The sequence below is a fragment of the Chiloscyllium punctatum genome, unplaced genomic scaffold (genome assembly GCF_047496795.1).
Source record: "Chiloscyllium punctatum isolate Juve2018m unplaced genomic scaffold, sChiPun1.3 scaffold_210, whole genome shotgun sequence".
Classification (NCBI taxonomy): Eukaryota; Metazoa; Chordata; class Chondrichthyes; order Orectolobiformes; family Hemiscylliidae; genus Chiloscyllium; species Chiloscyllium punctatum.
Window position 1 is genome coordinate 90,830 of NW_027309944.1, and position 17,416 is coordinate 108,245.

Here is a 17,416-nt window from a genome sequence, read left to right on the forward strand (position 1 = left end):
GATGCTGCCTGGATTCGGAGAGGCGAGAAAATCTCAGATTGCTTTTTGTGGAATGGCAGAAACTGGGGGAATACTTGATGGATAGCTGTACAATCATAAGATACATAGATAGGGTTGACGGTCAGAATGTTTTTCCCAGAGTTGAAACGTCAAAAAACTAAGTGATATGCGTTTAAGGTGAGGGGGAAAGTTCAAGGGGCATGTAAGGGGAATTTTTGTTGTAACACAGAAAGTGGTAGGTGTCTGGAATGAACTTCCAGGGTTGGTGTTGGAGGCAGATGCATTAAGGCTCTTTAATGTTCATTTCGATAATTTGGAAGGATATGGACCAAGAGTAGGCAGAAGGGATGAGTTTCTTTTGCATTACGTTCAGCACAACTTTATGGGCCAAATGACCAATTCCTGTGCTGCACAGATCTTTGAGAGAAAACTAACGTCTAACTCATACAACATTTAATCTAATCAATATTTAGGCACTGGTGTCAGAAATAGGAAGGAAATAAGTAGAGAACGAACTTGACTACAATCGAAAAACATAGTCAGTTAAATTTACAGAGTTTTTATGATATTCGTTCTGAATTATCAGATTAATAACTTTGATGGAGATGTTTCAAAAATGTTTGCAGTTACTGATGTGCTGACCCAAAATTCCCCTTGTTGAACTGAAGATTGGACCAGAAACCTGATAGAAAACTTGAAAATATTCAGTAAGGTGAGATGCACATTATAATTTAATCCATTATTTCTTACTGCCAATACTACAATAACAAAATCTTTCAGGTCTACACCAAAAAGCATTGATTTCCAGCCAATGGTCATTATAAATATCTGAATGCTTCTCGTTTCAACAATCAAAGTAATCACAGCCTCATCGATTAAGAGATATCTAAAACATTTCAGTAATAATTACTGTTTATTTCGACAAATTGCTCGTTGAAACACCAATGTGAGATTTCTCATTAATATTCAGTTCACTGACAGCACATTAATGATTTAGTTATTTGTAATATCTAATAATTGATCATTCCAGTAAGGGGTATAACAGTGGAATTATGTCTCCGTACATTACCTGATGGAAAGATATTGTTGTGTTCACTCTCCCAATTATTGTGAATATCGATGTGTATTTTGATTTGATTTGATTTGATTCGATTATATTTTTCTTCAACGTGAAGACTTATTGTATTTCTGATCACAGTAATAGTTAAATATTTTAAAGCTAAAAAATCAAATTTGTGACTTTTTTGTCAACAAGAAAGAAGAATTTACATACGTATGTTCTTTTCTTTATCAGAGTAAATTTTGAATTGTTGGAAGTTATACATTTGTGTAAGGAAGGGGAGCTGCCTGCAGCAGAATAGTCACATTGATTTTTTTTTGCGATTACATCCTGCTGTTAAGCATTCTAGCTATCTTTTCGTTATAAGAAAAACTATTTTAAACACATTCCGCAGTCATATTTTTCATGAATCAGCAATAAGCGCATGATATGTGTATTTATCTTTCTTTCAATTGTCATGATTTTAATTTTTAAGTAAGAGCTTATGTGCTTAGTACCATCATTATTGGGAATTACTATTTCATTCTCAGTCCATTACACACAGAAACAGTCTAATTAACTCCCAGCCAAATTATCGGAATGAATATTGATTATTTTTCATTTGAGTAATCACAATTGATGATAATCCTACCCTTCCTTGTTAGGAACATAACGAAAGACACTTGTGCAGCTCTAGTAGTGTCTCTCCTATGAGACTAGGAGGTGTGGCTTCACTTCCCTTCTCCAACAGAGATACGTCAGAGCTGCTGAGAATGGTGATTAGAAAATATCTAAGCAGAGTTTGAATTGATTTTCAATCCAGTTCTGGATCTGCTTCTGTCTGTTGTTCATTCCAATAATCTCTCAATCTGCAATTTATTATCTTCAAGTCATTAATAACATTATGTATCATATTATATCTAAATTTTAGATATAATATGCAGTTTTTAAAATTTTAAAGGATGTAAGTAATGAAATTCATTTTATTTAATCAAAATACATTCGGGTATTATTCATATGGTGGGCAACAGGATTTTACTTTCAGTCAGCTCATGAATGCTCAAATTTTGTTTATTCTGTGAACTTAATGCTGCAGAAGAGATTCAATAAACATTTAGCACATCATTATTGTGCATTTCAACACCTCACGTACATCACTCCTTATTCTCTCGTCCGAGCAGATGAAGATATGAAGATCGCCTGATGAAGAGGCAGTACCTTGAAAGCTAATGCTTCCCAATAAACCTGTTGGACTATAACCTGTTGTCATGTGATTTTTAACTTTGCTCACCCTAGTCCAACTCCAGCATCTCTAAATCATAGTTTCTCAAAGGAATTCTCATAATTTCTAAGAAGAAAATATGACTTTAAATAAGCACTTTAACAAGCGATTATTAATCCCTTCCGATATTAGTTAAATATCTCAATGTCAATGAAATCAATGCTCACACAATAGGGCACATACAGATACATAAATGTCTTCCTGGTCATCTAATTACTGCTCAGGAGAAAAACCGGAGTAAGTATCTTATCGTTCCTGAGAACAGGAGCCACAACAAACATTTGGTGAGCAGTTCCATCCAATAAATGCATTTGATTTCTTTCATTTTGGTTCAGTAATTGCACACAAATTATTTAGCTAAAACCAATAACCATGCTTTATTACAAATGACCGAGGATGGTAACATCAACATATGTAGCAGCTTGCCACTCAGGGTTCCAGTTGAAGTATTGCAAAATAAAATAATTTAATTTCGGCTTAGTACAACTGTAGGTGAAAACATGTTGATTTTGCGCATTAAAAACCTTGATCAGCTTATTCAGAGAAAATACTGAAAGGTGGCACTGTACATTTAATTTATTTTGAGTTTCGTTCACGAAAACAATCATGTGAATTGCTTCTCATTTTCTTCCAGTTCTGATACAAATGTCAAAATATTTACGATATTAACTCTTTATGAATAATGAAAGAGTTTTCTCTGCAAGAACGACATGAAGATATTCAAGGTCCTTTAATTACTGCTGAGCAGAATACTCTTCATATGGGTCTTATTGTCTTAAACCGATGCATTTTATGACCTTGATTTTATTTCTGACTGGTGTTTTGGTGACTGATGTGTTTTCAAACCATGTGCAACGCATAAGGATTTCTTTCGATTTGTTAGAAGAAAAAAAACTGCTTTCCATGTTGATTTCTAATTAGTTTTACTCCCAAGTTATTTGTCGATGTACAATAATCACAAAATTATGGAAGATCCCTGTATCCTATGTTCACTGCAATATGCACTTTCACTATCTACTTTTTTACTTCCTACGTCTGACATGAATATCTAAACATTGATCAAGAACAAAAAGTTGTAAATTAAAGGTACATCTCAATAAGCAAACCAATGGATAGAAACATGTAATTCTTGTAATCCTGCATTTTTGAACCAAAAGCAAATCTGCTGAATAATCACTGAATGGCTCATTTTTGTGAATCCATAAAACTAGCTATAATATTGTATTTCTCAGTTTACCGAACTTAATGAATATCCAACCATCATCACAACAAAGTGCTTTTAAAACATTGAATCAATTTATTTTTTTAGATTACAACGCAATTTTCCAGTCACTGCCATGAAAATAATTGCACAATTATAGGAGTTAGTCTTTATCACAAATATAGCGTGATTCGCATTTTAATTGCATCAATTGTTTCTTAGTACGAACACGACAAGAGATAAATCAATTTACTGCTCAGGGTAACGATCCCATAATGGAACCAATGACTTCCCATTCGATGCGGATCTAATTGTGCACATTTGAATGATCGCAGTAATCTCAGCCTGAAGCATTCAGAGAACTGCAATTATTTTCATCAGATCAATTCCTGGTCGTTTCTCCACATTGCTCAGTTAAATAATCAACTGAGATTTCTCAGTAGTCTTAAATTAAATAATATAATTTTGACAATCCAATTGTTGCTATTATCGTTGCTCAATATAGTTCAGGATATGACAACAAAATTATGGCTTATAAATTAAATAAAGTAAAGAGTTTGCAGTGTGCATTGTAAATATCAATTTTTATTTTAATCGTGGAAACAGTTGAATTGATTTAATTATGTTTAACTTCAATGTTAACACTACTGTATTTATAAACACAATACAAGTTAATCACTTTTCATGGAACAAAATCATTTAAAAATTTTGTGAATGTTTGAAGTACACCAAAAGGAACAAACATCTCTTTGTTGTTTCATGAAATAGTCAGAGTACATTTTGAACTTTAGGAAGTTGAACATTTCTGGAAAGAGCGGAAGTTGTCTTCAGATGAATAGCCGCATTGAGTGACTAATTCATTTATTTTCCTAATCATTTATGTTGCAAATGTATATTAATTCTCTTTTCATTCTGTGACAAACAGCATTGAACATATGGAACTATTTGATTGATTGAGTTTCGTTCATCAGTGTACACTAATCAAATGATTAGCTTTTTTCGTATCATGTATAATCATTAGATTCATATGTAATTAAAGTCATTATTGCTTTGCTACATCATTACTGTAAATCACTAAACCGTTTTGTCAGTTCATTACACACAGGAAATACGTAATTAATTCCCATTCAAATAATTACCAGAACCATCTGATTAATTTTCATTTGTGTTACCACTATGCACCTGCCCTTCCCGTTTGGTAACATTATGACGGGTCCTTGTGGAGCTCTGACAGTGTTTCTACGACAAGACCAGGAGGAATGACTTCAATTCCCATCTTCAGTAGAGATGTGTCAGAGCAGCTCGGAAATTTCATTAGAAAATATTTAAGTATAGATTGAACTGCTTTTCAAAACAACATTAGATATTCTTCAATCTGTTCTGCATTTCAATCATCACCACATCTTTCACTAATAAAATGATGCACCTAATTCTGCTGATTCTACATTCCTTGGAAAAATAGTTGGCGATGTTGCACTCTTAAAGTTGGAAGAGTCTACGAAATGATACTCATGATTTGTTTTACTGTTTAAAGGAACGTAGTTCAAACATTTCAAGCACATAAATTCTTATTCTCCGGTATAATAAAGATGAAAATATTAACAGTCGAAATTCCTCTTCAGAAAAATAACCAAATGCAGCTTCATGCTATTCATTGGTCAGCTGATCACCTACATTTGTAACTAAATATTGCAATTCATCTAAATACTGGTATGTGCTTGAATCAAATTAAATTTCTAATTATTAGTCATTCATGAACTATTAGGAATTTGTTTTTATTTTCCATTCACCTATTCATATTGAATGTAAGATTGATATGCTGTGAAACTATTGGCATTTTTTTTCTTTCAACATTTAATTTGTCTCTCTCTCACTTATCTCACTTCATGCATGATGGCTTCAATGCACTTTGCTAAACTTACAGATTTTGTTGACTTTAAGTAGTATCTTTAGCACTCACTTATCAATCTATTCCAAAATCATATGATCATAGAGTCATAGAATTCCTACAGTGTTGAAACAGGCCATTTAGCCAAACAGTCCACACTGAACCTCCTAAGAGGAACACACCCAGATATTTCCTTGCTCTATAACTCGAAATTTCCTCTGACTAATGCACCTAACCTCGTTAAAAACAATGACTGCAGATACTGGAAACCAGAGTTTAGATTAGAGGCTGTATTCCTAATGAAAGGCTTTTGCCCAAAACGTCAATTCTACTGCTCCTCGGATGCTGCCTGAACTGCTGTGCTTTTCTAGCACCACACTAACAAAAACTAATGCACCTAACCTAAACATCCATGAACATTATGAGCAATTTACATGGCCAACTCACCTCAGCTGCACACTTGTATACTATCAGAATGTTATTGAAATCAATGCTCACACAAAGCATGATACATAAAGCCACACAATGATCTTCATGACTATTTAATTGCTGCTCAGGAAATCATCTGAGTAATTGTCTTATTGTTCCTGAGATTAATCATCACAGTAAGCATCTGGTCATCATTCCCTCCAATAGGGTAGAATGGGTGTCCTCTGAAATTTCTGTTCAGTAATTATCCGTGATACTTGTTGCTCAAAGCAGTGTTTATTCTTCATTACGAGTGGCCAATGATTCTAATAGCCATTGGTCTTGATCTTATTGTTACTGAGTGCAATAACCCCAGTAAACATCTGGTTATCATTCTTGCCAATAAATACAAGAGCTATCCTCTTACTTTTCAGTTCAGTAATTACACATGATACTTGTTGCTGAAAGTGGTATTTATTCTTTATGACAATTGGCCGAGGACACTGACAGCAAGACATGTTGATAGTCCTGATTTGTTCATGTTTACAAACAGGTTATCAGGCCATGTATTTCAAAAAGAAGTAATTTGACTTCGTAACAAATTAAATGTAAACATTTTCAGATATTTTCCATTCAAAATGTTTATTTGCTTATTCAGATCAAATTTGAATCTTGCCTCTGTAAAGGAATTTATTGTGCTTTCCATTCATGGAATTACCATTAATTCGTCCTCATTTTCATCTTAGATCTGATGGAAATTCGAAATACTGATTACAGTGAAAATTGTATGAATTATACATGAGTGGTCTCTAAAAGAAAATCATGAAAGGCGAGATAGAATTCTTGAACAGCCTGTATATTTGAATAAAGAAAACATTCCTTCCAAAAAACAAAGTTAAAAATCACACAACACCAGGGTATAGTCCAATATGTTTATTTGGAAGCACTGGCTTTCGGAGCGCTACTCCTTCAACCACCTGATGAACGAGCAGCGCTCTGAAATCTAGTTCTTCAAAATAAACATGTTGGTTAATAACCTTCTGGTGTTTGATTTTTAACTTTGTACAGCCCAGTCCAACACTGGCGCCTCCAAATCTTTCAAAAACTAAAACACTTAAGTCTGCGGTTTAACAATTCAACAATCCTGCAACTAGATTATAATTCTCAGTTTATCTGTCTTAATAAATATCTAATCAATGTCAGTGTAAATTCCCAGAAAACAAGAAATCGTTTTGTTTATTAAAACACAAACTTTAATTGAAAACTCATTGTTATCACAATATATGAATTATATTTTAACTCTCCAGTAATGTGAAGTGACCCTTGGACAGAAATTGGATGTTCTAAAGTCACCTACAGGCAGAGAAATCGGGACAAATACAAAATCAATCAAACTCAATCAAACAGCAGTTAGAATCAATCAGCTCCAGGATGAATCAGATTTTCTTACACCTTGACTTCCAGCCACTACCTGAGCATTATACACTTATCTTGGAAATGTCAATAATGAAGGGTTTTCACACCAACACATTGGATTTTTTAAATCCAGCTCATAACCACATGTGGATGTTTGTCACAAAAGTATTAATCATTTTACAAATCATGGAAAATATCTCAAAGCTCTTGAAATATATTAATCACTGCACATAAAGCCACACGATGGTATTCAAGGCCATCTAATTACTGTTCAGTGCAAAACTTTTTGTCAGTATTGTATTGTTCTCAAGATGAATAACCACAGCAAACATCACACTTTCACACCATCCCAAATATATGCAACAGATACCTTCTTATAATTTACACACATCTTTCCCACACCATTAATCAGACTTCATTATTTGCGACTAAGGATGCTGATAGTAACATGTTTTTAAATATAGGCGAGTTTTCTGATAGGTTCCCCCCAGTCATCATGATCACAATGCAATTGCGTCTCAGTACATTGTAACAGATCCCCATTAAACTTTTTCATGTATTCACTAAGAGGCAATGTTTAAAAATTTCCTCTATAAATGCTGTTGACCGTTTTTTGCGATGATACCCATGTTCCTTGTCGATTTATTTTCTTTGTAATGCTGACATAAATGTCTGAATATTGATGACATGAAAAGTTGCATGGGTTATATATTTTATTTCTACAGAAGAAAAGCTGAGACACCAAGTACAGATTGCAGGACATTCTGAGAATGTTCAATGATCAATAATGACAGCATATCGAATGTATTTTCCAAAACATCATGTCAGCATTCTAATTCTCAGTTCACTGATACGAATTATTATGTAATCAAAATCACAGCAAACTTCGTTCGAAAATATTGAATCACTTAATGTGTGAGCGTTCTAAAATAGATTACCAATTCATTGTTAGTCCAACAATCACACAGTAATTCAGTTCAGGTTTTGTAACAAATATCATGAGATTCACATTTCAATTTAAATCATTATTTCGCAGTGCCAATTTTACAAAGAAAAATGGATCTTTTATTCCAAGTCAACACAACCACAAACCAAGCAATAATTGCTCATCCAACACTGACAGGAAATATCTGATATCTTCTCTTTGAATGTTCACAGAAATCATTGGATTAATATTAATATTAATATTACAAATGAAGATACGTCTGATTGTTTTAGACTCCAATAATTAATGTTGAATTCTACATGTTACGGAGAGTAATATGACATTTCTAATCATTTTAAGTTTACAGTGACCAGTTTTAACACGAATTGTTAATTATATCTAAAATTTAATCATTGATCAAATCCAATATAGTCGGCTTTAAGTGTGGAATTAAGTTTCAGTGACGTAAGCATATTGCATGGTACTGTTTCCTAATGGTAGAGAATGCTGATTTTTATTTTAATGCTGAAATCCTTGTTGATTTGCTGCTGTAGGGATGCCCCGATTAGCCTGCCTTGAAATTAAAACACAAAATGGTGGAGGGGAGATAAATAAGACGAACAGTCTGTTTCAGTCTGAAGTAAAAGAAAAGAATATTTTGTACAATCGTACTCCAAGTCCATAAGTATGCCATTCCAGACAGTCATATTCCAGATAATGATAAGAGAATGCCAGCATACAGAAAAATGAACAATCCTGACTTTCATTAATGAAAGAATAATTGTCCCAGTGAATGAATAAACGCCAACTGGAGAATAAAGCCCAGCTAACTTCCACAGTTGCTATCATGGAAACAGACAGGGTTTAATTGTCAGAAATATTTACTCTTTTAAAGTTGCTCAGAACATTTAAAAAGTTTCTAATTACATATTCTTGAGAATCGTAAATAAGGCAGAGTGAGAGGCCCAAAGGACTGCAGCAATTAATTTTGTAATCTGAGGAAATGAAACGCACAGAGAGATCCCAAGGCCTGGAGATTATAGCACCTGTAAAACACCATGAAGCAATAGAAAGCTGCGGCTATCCATAGCGATGCCCATCTGAGATTAGGTGTTCTACAGGATCGGGTGTCTGTATAAGGAGGGAAGGACTGTAACTACATTGCATGTGGATATTGTAACACAGCAAGTTTGTAAAAGTAGTGCTTTTTACTGTACACGTTACAGTGTGTCATGGACCTCCCTTCCTCGATTGGCCTCGGGAGATGATCTCTGCACTAACTCATTGTAGCATGAGTAAACATCTTCCACTTGCCTGAGTTCTGCCTATCTCCTCAGTCTTCATTCCCTGTCAGGGGAAATCACTCCTTCAGCGATGGTGACATTTAAATTCAATACAAACACTTATTATCTGTGAAATTATTACTTGCAGAGCGATATCATTTTCATGTTATTTTTTGAACTTTTTGTGTGTGCAAGAAAACAATGTAGGTACATCCATTTGTTATTTAGTTCAACTTATACTAAATTTAAATTTATTGAAAAGACTACACGTGGGGGCGGGGGGGGGGGTGGATGAAGGACGATTCTTCAGCTCAAATGTCACATTAACTGGCAATTTCCGTTTTTCAAAACATGTGACCTCCAAAATGATATTTATTTTACTTTCATTTTGAGGTAGTTTTATTTTCTTCCAACATTAGTTGTCAATGAACAATAATCACAAAATTATTACTCATTTGCGACAAAATGACTTCCTGGACCAAATGTCATTAACTCGATGTTTTGTTCATAATAATACTCACTTTCCCGGCCTAATTATTTTCTTCCTAGTTCTGACATTTATCTAAACATTTATCATGATTAAAGTTACATTTATAAAATATACATGAACTGACCAAAATAAAGTTGAACTATGTTCAATTGTTGCTGAGATTTTTTAATTATTAAAGCCACGTTTTATATTTTTATTTTCAGTTTATTAATCTTAATGAATATACAATCGACATCAGAGCAAAGTGCATTCAAAATATTAAGTCAATTTATCTATCAGGATTTTAGAAACAATGATCAATTGCAATAATTACGCAATACTTTAACCTAGGCTTTATAACAACTACAATGTGCCTTTAATATCTTGATTATTTCTGAGTGTGAGTGCTACAATATTAAAATCTGTTTGATCAGGCCAATACACCCACAAAAGACCAATAATTGCCATTGCAACATCATTTGTAAATATCTGATTTTTGCTCATTTGAAAGATCACAGTCTTCTCCGCCATTGAAATTCAGAGAACACCAGTTACTTTGCACTGCAATATTTCTATTCATTTCTGAACATTACTCAGTGGAATAGGAAGAGGAGATACCTCATTATTCTTAAATTTATTAATAATAGTTTTCAAATCGATTTGTTGCCAATACCTAATAATTGTTCAATTCGGTAAGGGGTGTACATGTGGAACTATGCTTTCATATAATAACTAATGCAAGGACATTGCACTGTACAATCACTCAATCATTCTGAATATTGCTTTTCATTTTAAACTTGGAAACTCTTTTGAATTGATTTGATTGGAAATCATTTTAATGTTAACATTTATTGTGTTTTTAATCACAAGAACAATTGAATATTTTTCATGTGCAAAATCATTTAATTCCCCATTAATTTTTTGAAGCACACAAAAAAAGGGTTGGCATCTATCTTATTTCATTAAACAATCACAGGAAATGGTGACTTCTTAGAAATCGTACATTTTCAGAAAGAATGAAAGTATTCTTCAGCTGAATAGGCACATTGACTGACCAATTCATCATTTTGTTCCAATTTATGTGTAGAACAAAAAGATTTTAATTTGCATTTCAGAAAATGAGAAACTTATGAACATATAGAATAATTGTATTCATTTTTATTTATAATGCACAGTAATCACACAATTCTGTCAAGTTGTCGTTCCACAAGTGATCATAAAAATCATGTTTAATTAAGACATTTGTTAACTCCCATCATTATTGTAAATTACAACTGAATTTTCATTATCCAACCATTTAATTCCAATCCAATTGTCGCAATTAACATCTGATTAGTTTTCAGCCCTGCCCAGCCTGGTTGGGAATGTTATGAAGGAATATTGTGCAACTCTGGTCGTGTGTCTGTTACCAGACCAGAGGGTACAATTTCAATTCCCACCTTGCACAGAGCTGTGCCAGAGCAGCTCTGAATGTTGAAAAGAAAATATCTAAGAATCGAATGAATTGCCTTTCAATTCAACATTGAATATGTTTTCATTTGTTGTTCATTCCAATAATCACAGTACCTGCTATATATTTTCTTCAGTCCGCAAAGAACAGAATGTATCTAATTCCACTCAATCAATATTCTTTGCAAAATATTTGATAATGTTGCACTCACAAAGATGAAATAAGAAAAGTACAGATATTCCTTGATTTTCTTTTTTTCTGAAGAGCTGAGTTCAGACTGCACATTGAACTTGATGCTTCAAAGGTATAAACATGAGAAAAAAAATCAAGTTCTTCTTCAGTTAAATAAACAAATGTCACTTCCTACTATATATCAATTTTTAGTTATTGATCTGTTTATGAGTTGTCTGAAATTTGTTTTTAGTTTTCCATTCATCTATTTATATTGAATGTAAGATTGAAATGTTGTGAAAATATCCGGGTGCATCCATTTGAAATTGAATTTGCATATTTCTCTCTGATCCAGTTTATTGCATGATGACTTAACTGTGTTTTGTTCAGCAAACCTAGTGAATCCTAAAAATTGTCTAATCTTAAATAAGAACTTTCACACCCAGTTATCAGTCAGTTCCTAATTCATATAAATATCTAAGTATATTGAAATCAATGTTCACACAAAACAGTGCACATAAAGCGACACAAAGATATTCAGCTGATTACTATTCAGTGGAATAACCTGAGTAAGTATCTTATTGTTCCTGGGAAAATGACATCAGTAAGCATTTATTTACTATTCTATGCAGTTAATGCAATTGATGTGTTATATTTCAGTTCAGTCGTTAATGTTGATTTATCTTGTTTAAACCAATAATTCTACTTTATCACGGATATTGACTGTACTACAATAACGTTGGGAAGGAAAATTTTTGTCAATCTAACAATCTTTAAACTCCTTTTTTGTTGTGTGTGTATACAAGAGACAATTGAAATTATAACCATTTTTGTTACAAATTGAACAAATACTGCATTTTAAATTTGTGAAGTTCCTACATTTTTACAAAAGGGTTAGTCTTCACTGTATATGTCACATTAAAAAACTTCTATGTCAAATCATGCGTGCTACAAAATGATTATTGTTTTCATTTCATTGTAAGAAAAGAACTGCTTTGACCATGTTGATTTTTTTGGCATTTCTATTCCAACATTTTTCATCATTGTCCAAAAATGACAATATTATTAAAATCACATATACGCCACATGTCATTGACTACATTGTTCAGTTTCAAGCTCACTTTCATGACTTACGAATTCTCTTCCTAATTCTGACACAAATCTTTAAACATTGATCATAATATTGATCATATAAATTGATGTAACATATCTCTACAAGGAATCCGGTGAATGGAAATTCACAATTCTTGTATTACGTATATTTTTTACTTTAAAAAAGAAGAATTTTGCTCAATTATCACCGAAAGGCTCATTTTTCTTCAATCCATAAAGCTACGTACAACGTTTTATTCCTCAGTTTATTGATCTTAATAAATATCCAATCAACGTGGGCGGCACGGTGGCACGTGGGTGGCACGGTGGCACAGTGGTTAGCACTGCTGCCTCACAGCGCCTGAGACCCGGGTTCAATTCCCGCCTCAGGCGACTGACTGTGTGGAGTTTGCATGTTCTCCCCGTGTCTGCGTGGGTCCCCTCCGGGTGCTCTGGTTTCCTCCCACAGTCCAACGATGTGCAGGTCAGCTAAATTGGCCATGCTACATTGCCCATAGTGTTAGGTAAGGGGTAAAGGTAGATGTAGGGGTATGGGTGGGTTACGCTTCGGTGGGGCGGTGTGGACTTGTTGGGCCGAAGGGCCTGTTTCCACACTGTAAGTAATCTAATTGTACTCCCGCACAACCTCATGGTCTGGCATGTACCCCTCACAACACGTGCTTTTGAAATATTGAATCATTTTAATTCTTCAAAAGCGCATTCATTATCAAGTCATTGCCATTATAATAATGGCACAATTATTTATAAAAAAAAGTCTTCTGAACAAGTATTATGAGATTCACATTTTCATTTAATCCATTATTTCTGAGTACTAATAGTACAGTATGAAAATGCCTTTATTTTTCAGGTCACCTACCCCACAAAGGAACCAATGAATTCCCATCCAGTCATTGCAAATATCTGATGTTTGCTCATTTGAATGATCACGGTAATGTCAGCCTTAAAATTCAGGAAAATGTAATTACTTTTCACTGAATTAATTCCAGTTCATTTCCAGACATTGCCCAATCACTTGCAAAAAGAGATTTTTCATTATTCTTGAATGCATTGACAGACTTTGATAATACAATTGTTGCTGATTTAGAATAAAAATAATAATTATTCAATCCAGTAGATTGCGCAAATGTGGATTTACGGAACAGTATATTAACCACTGTAAAGATATTGCAGTGCACAATCTCTCAATCATTGTAAATATCAATTTTTATTTTACCTGTTGAAACATAGTTGAATTCAATTAATTATATTTGACTTCTATGCTCACATTTATTGTGTTTGTAATCATAATTCGACTTACGGATGTTTCACGCAACAAAATCAAATGAAAAAGAATTAGCATCTCTATTCTTTCATTCAACAATGGCAATAAATTTTGATTTTTTAAATTTTGAACATTTTGGAAAGAAGGGATGTTGTCTTCAGTTGAATTCTTGCATTGACTCACTAATTCACAGTGTCCGCTACTTATTCTCTTTGGGTTCCTATGAAAAGAAATTAACTAGTTCTTCTGGTTGTAAATTCCTGGAAAATATTTGAGAATGTTGTGGTTTTAAAAGTGACAAGGCGAAGTGATCGTAAGTCATCACTTATTTTGTTAGAAAGAGCTTGATTCAAACATTTCGAACACACACACATTGTTATTCTGCTGTGTAACAAGGGGAAAAACAAGTCGCTTTCTTCGGCATTATGTAAATATATGCCACTTCCAATTATTCATTAGTCAGCTAATTACTTACATTTGTCATAAAAAATTGCAATTCGTCTAAATATTGTTATGACCTTTGATTAAATTAAATTTTTAATTATTGTTAATTCATGAATATCAGGGACTTTTTTTGTTTTCAATACACCGATTCGTATTGAATGTAAGATTGACATGCTTTGACAATGTCGGAGAGTGTCCATTTGAAACTTGTTTTTCTCGTATATTTCACTGATTTTACTTAATGCATAAGATTACATGGTACCTCAGTGATTAGCAATGCTGCCTCACAGCGCCAGGGACATTGGTTTGATTCTGTCCTCGGGTGACTGTGGGGACTTTGCACATTCTCCCCATGTCTATGTGACTTTGCTGTGGTGTCCTCCCACAATCCCACATGTGCAGGTTAGGTGAGCTGGCCATGCTAAATCGCACATTGTGTTCAGGGAGATGTGCACCAGTCAGCAATAAATTTGAAGAAATATGATCGGGAAATGTGTTTGGGTGGGTTACTCTTCAGAGGGTCATTTTTTTCAAACAATTGGCGTGTTATTACACTGAGGGAAACAGGGTTGCTTTCGTGGCGTCGCTAGAGTTAGGGTGGGCCCCGAGATCTAAGCCATGTTGGAACTGAAACCGAGGAATCGACAGAGAGGCTACAGAATGACATCGCGTCCATTTGGTTTTCTTTAAATCACTGAGGAGCAGGAAAATGTAATCGGGGAGGGCGAGTGGGGAAGTGAAGCAGTTGCAGCTCTGGTGAAAGTCCAAAGGTCCCACTGAGAGTGTAATTTCTTTCATTGCTGTTGCTGCTTGAATGAGCCACTAACGTGCGAACTGCTCCAAAACATGATTCAGGACCTCTGGTGCCAATTCTCGCACGTTGAACAACGACAGACACCTTCCAAATGAGGTCTTTCAGAGACGACTTTGCGATACATTTGACAGACAGACTAGTTGAGGAATCCGTGGTGCACTGTGACACCAGCACATCAGCTTCTTCTCTGTCTTTGAACCGGGCCGCCTGCGCAAGGAATGCGAATGCGGTCATGCTTTTCGTGGAAGGATCAGAAGGGGGTAACTACACTCTCAAACAGAATGGCATATGATCAGAACCAGTTTGGAGAAAAACTTTACAATGCTTTGCACAGTAATTAAATGGAATTGCATTGCATTGCACTGCACTACGAGAGAAGATTTATTCAAGCAAACTCGAAGGCAGGTTTGCACGTGGGAAAGCAAGCAAGAAAGCTCCGTTCTTGTCGATGTCAAAGGCTGCAGTTGAAGAGCAAAACAGTTTCTGCTCAGTTTCGAACTGGGGACCTTTCGCGCGTAAGGCGAACGTGATGACCACTACACTACAGAAACAAGCCGCAGACGCCCCCGCTGCAGGTCAGTGGCATCCAGCACTGAAAGTTGAAGCCATTCTAGCTTTCACCTTTCTGTTTCCGTTAGCTCGTTGTTTAATGGGACTTGTTTAATTTTGGCTATGTGGTGAGCATGGACGAGATACACCGAAGTATCTGTTTCCACGCGGTGTACCCCAATAATGTTGTGTTGCTTACACCTGCTTTAAAGAATTACGTTTTTGCGGAGCTTACCGTCGCAGTCTGTGGCAAAATCATTTCGTCTGTTCGACTGCTCACGGGAAAGGTAGCATTGTGAAACACTGCAGAAACGAACGACTTCCTGACTTTTGCTCCGACTGACCATACTCCGTGAAAGTTTCCCAGATTCTCAGTTGAGGATTTTTGCAGCTGGAAGTTACCTCAGAAACCCTGTTAATTCGTAATGTATTGAGCGAATCGCAAAACAGAAAGCATTTAACACGGAACACAAACAAAACTGGAAAACCAAATGCATTTTCAGACACAGCGAGCATGAATGCTAAATGTGAGAGTGTCGGGGGGCATGAACCATAAAGTAATCACACAACTAACAACAGGGCAATTCCAAACTACTCTTTCAAACAGACTGGAGCCTGAGTGCACCACCACTTCCCAGACAATGCTGCAAAGAGACAAAGAAAGAACATAATAAGAATGGGCCATAAAAAGTGAATTTCACCAATCACAGTCTCGATTAGATTACCTTTCCCTTCCGATGACTGCAGGACGGAAATGAAGGAAGTGGGAGAAATTCAATAACATATGACATCGAAATACATTGGAACGATTTTCTCATTGGCCAGAAAACCAAATAACGACGAGTCGAGTCACCGGAGGAGTCTGTTTCGCAACAACGATGAAATAACAGTCTCCATTCGGTTCCAGTAAAAGCTCAACTTGCCTGGAACAGAAAGCAACAGCAGAGCTGCTGGCGATTTTCCGCGCGGGAAGCGAACACGATCATGACAGCACAGACACTTTGGAAAATTCGGCACTTTCCCACACCGCAGTCAATTCGCCGGGAAGCAAACTCATTTTTCTTCTGTTTTAAACAGAAATGAGGCAGGGATTGAAACAGCATTTAAACCAGCTGTTCCGTTGGAGCTGCTCAGCAGAAATGGCAGCGGTGGGATTCGAACCCACGCCTCTTTCGAGACTGGAGTCTTCATCCAGCGCCTTCGACCGCTCGGCCACACTACCAACATACGCGCGAATCCATTTTCTTGCACTTCCAATTGTGTTCCTGCATAACAACAGATGCAAACTCACGTGAAAAGGGTTCCTTGATCCCTCTCCGACTCGCACAGCTGCTGGGATGTGCGCGTCTACAATATCAATTTCTCAGCAGTTAACGATAGCCCATCAATCCAGACAAAAATCACTGGTAAGCTGAGTCTATCTTCTCAGACTGGATTCAGCTACAAATGTATCTGTGAGTGCGTGAGAATATATGATCGGTTATGATTGGGTCAAATTACCATGAGCTACTTGACATTACTGCAGTTTCAATTCTTGCTTTGCTCAATGATTTCACCCATTGTTCGAAACAGGACAACTTTCACGGTTACACGGAACATGAAACACACCGGACTACAGGGAAAATGCACAAAGCTGAGCAGGCCGTGTCCCAAATCATACCGTGCAGCATAGTTTCAGTCACTGTGTCTGTTTTGCAGAATAA

General features: G+C 35.4%; 1 non-coding gene across 1 annotated transcript; it reads right to left on the reverse strand.

Moving 5' to 3' along the window:
* Positions 1-16,853: 16,853 nt before the first annotated feature.
* On the reverse strand, positions 16,854-16,935 carry trnal-aag (transfer RNA leucine (anticodon AAG)). The gene has a single exon. It is a non-coding gene; the product is annotated as a tRNA-Leu (tRNA).
* Between the last annotated feature and the right edge of the window lie 481 nt (positions 16,936-17,416).